Source organism: Mastomys coucha, chromosome X (genome assembly GCF_008632895.1).
Source record: "Mastomys coucha isolate ucsf_1 chromosome X, UCSF_Mcou_1, whole genome shotgun sequence".
NCBI classification, from domain to species: domain Eukaryota; kingdom Metazoa; phylum Chordata; class Mammalia; order Rodentia; family Muridae; genus Mastomys; species Mastomys coucha.
This window is the reverse complement of record NC_045030.1, coordinates 108,165,090-108,168,180: the sequence shown is the minus strand read 5'-3', so window position 1 is coordinate 108,168,180 and position 3,091 is coordinate 108,165,090.

The window sequence follows — 3,091 nt, the reverse complement described above, 5'->3', positions numbered from 1 at the left end:
TGATTCCCCCTTTTAAGAAGGAATGAAATGTCTACCTTTTGGTCTTCCTTCTTCTTGAGTTCCTTGAGCTTTTAAGTTGTTTTATTCTCTGACTACTTCTTACATGCATGCAATGTATTTTTAAAAATTGTATTAATTCATTGAGAATTTTCTACAATGCATTTGATCTTATTTGTCACCAACTTCTCCCACTAACTCCACTAAGATCTACCTCACTTCCTTAACCACCCATAATTTTACGTTTTTGTTTTTTAAACAGATCATCAACCCTGCAAATTAGGTGTTTGTGGTATGAAAACATCTAACAAAGCAAGGTTTACTAATCAGGAGTCACTCTCCTAAAAGAAACAGACTCTCCCTCCCCTAAAATTAGGCCCATATGTCTGTAGTTTATAGGTGAGGAGTCACAAACCTATTTTCTGCTCCATGTTAGAATACTGCCTGTCTTGGTCTTATGCAGGTGTTGTTCAGGCAACCAAAGCTTTTGTGAGTTCTTGAATCCTGTAATGCCTAGAAGACAGTATTTTGTTTTTGTTTGTTTTTACCAGTTCATCCTTACCTCTGGCTCTTACAATATTTCTGAGCCTTCTTCTTAGATGGTCCCTGAGACTGGACATGTATGATATAAATGTCCCATTTGTAGCTGAGACTTCTTTGACATTAATTTTCTGCACTTGGACAAGTTATAAGTTTCTCCATTAACCTCTGTCTATTACACAAAGAAACTTCTTTGCTAAAGTTTGAGAGATGCAATAATCTACAGAAAGAGATAAACATTTAGGAGGCATTAAAACATAGTAGTAGGTTTACCACTGGGGCTTGTGAGTTCCTACTGTGAGTTTGTGGCCATATTTACAGTGTCACGAATGTGTTTTTTCCTATGGAATGGATCTTAAGTAGAAGCAGAAAGTGATTGGTTACTCCTAAAACATTTATACTCAATTGCATCAATGGATCTACCTTACAACACCGGTCCTTACTTTAGTTCAGAGTTCTAGCTGGTGATTTCCCCTCCTGCTAGTTTACATAGTATCTTCCAGTACTATGAAAACCAGCAAGCAGGAAGGAAACCTCCTTGTCAGTCACAACTTAATTTTTCTTTTTCATTTTCTTTGATCAATATGTGTAATGTCCTTAGTATAATTGTTTTACCATCAAGCTGTGTGGGGGGGTTGAGACAGGGTTTCTCTGTATAGCCCTGGCTGTCCTGGAACTCACTCTGTAGACCAGGCTGGCCTCGAACTCAGAAATCCACCTGCCTCTGCCTCCAAAGTGCTGGGATAAAAGGCGTGCACCACCACTGAGTATAAGGAATGCTGCTCATATGTATATTTGTTCACTGAAACATAGGTCATCTACCAAGGGTAATAAATCTGAAAAAAATTTACTTGCCCTTATTCAACAGACCATTGCCAATAGCTAGGAGTGGGACCTGCTGAGCTCTGCTCCCACTTCCCCAAGGTTTAGGAAACACAGAGGAAGAGGGGAATGGAAAGATCATTAAGTTTTTTAATAATAATAATTTAAAATATTTATCAATAACTTTACCCCAAATTATATTCTTAAAATCTGTTGTCAGAAATTAATTATTTATAAAACATCATAGTGTCTTGACTCTATCCTGCCGCATTGCTATTATTATTTTAAGATTTGAACATTTGATGAATCTTTTATGTCCATCAATTTTATTGGGGCGTCATTGTGTGTGTGTGTGTGTGATATATGTATATATATATGTACATATATATATATATACATATATATATATATATATATATATATATATATATATATAGAGAGAGAGAGAGAGAGAGAGAGAGAGAGAGAGAGAGAATCTCATCATATAGCCCTAGTGGCCTGAAACTCATTATGCTTGAATGTATAATATTGACCAAACTGTCCTTGAACACATAGATATATGTGCCGCTGCATCCTCAGTGCTTGTTTAAAAGGGTACACTTTCATGCTTAGCCACAGGGCAGTTTTCTTGATTTGTGAATTTATCCTATAGACATGTCTTAACATTTTGGTTATTCAGTGTTGACTTTGATTCTAGCTGGATCACCATAGCTCAGTCTTTCCATGGATTCTTTAGATGTCAATAAGTAATTGGACAGAGAGATTGCTAGTAAATTCAGAAAGAATCATGTCTCTGTGGCTCATTCAAGGTTGGGGCCCTAGCAGCTTAAGCAGAATGGTTTAGACAACAATGAGTGTATGAAATTCATCACTTTGATAATTCTATAGTGGTTTTTTTTTTTCAGTCACAGTTTATGCTAGCTCAACTAATGAAAGGGTCCATTATATTATGCCACTCAGAAATGTTGTTGGGGTCACATATTCTCTGACTAGTCACTGGTATGGGTTCAGGTACTGCATAGTGAATGTGGCAATAGGAACTGAAATATTTTTTCTGTTGTCCGCCACTCCATCGTAGCAGTAGTTTATGGTTAAACTATAGATGTGATAACACAGTGAGAATAACATGGAGGCAGTGCTGGAGGAACTGAACTTCTACCAGTGCTTTCCCGGGAGTAAAAATTTGGGCTATGGTAAAAAGTGTCTTTTTGCACTATGTGTTCATGCTAAGGGTGAGTTTATGGCTAGATGTAGGAATGTTTAGCCTACCTTATTTAATTGTAATACTTACCTGCGAGCAATACTGTAGTCTGGAAAAGTTTTCTGCCCAATTGTATAAGGTACTATACTCAGAGGGACAGTGGCCGCCAGAGTCATAGAGTCACACACTTTCTCTCAGTACCTCTGTGTTCATAACCAACCTGCCTTGTGATTAGGAGGAAGTGTTATCAGTAAATATATTTGTATATAATGTAACTATGCTTTCAGTATTGCAATGATGAGTCTACACATTGCTGATCATATACTTGTTCTCAGGGAATAAGCTGCCTGATTCTCTTATAAAGGTTGATTTTTTTTTTCCAATTACCTTCAGTGTCACAATACTCATCCTCTACAGTGCAGGCAATTGATGCAATAAAACAGTTTCTGCTGGGCAACATTGGGTTCAAAATGCAGTAAAACATACCCTTGAGGCAGTGCTGCAAAACTGCAGAGTTCTAGAGATCATGAT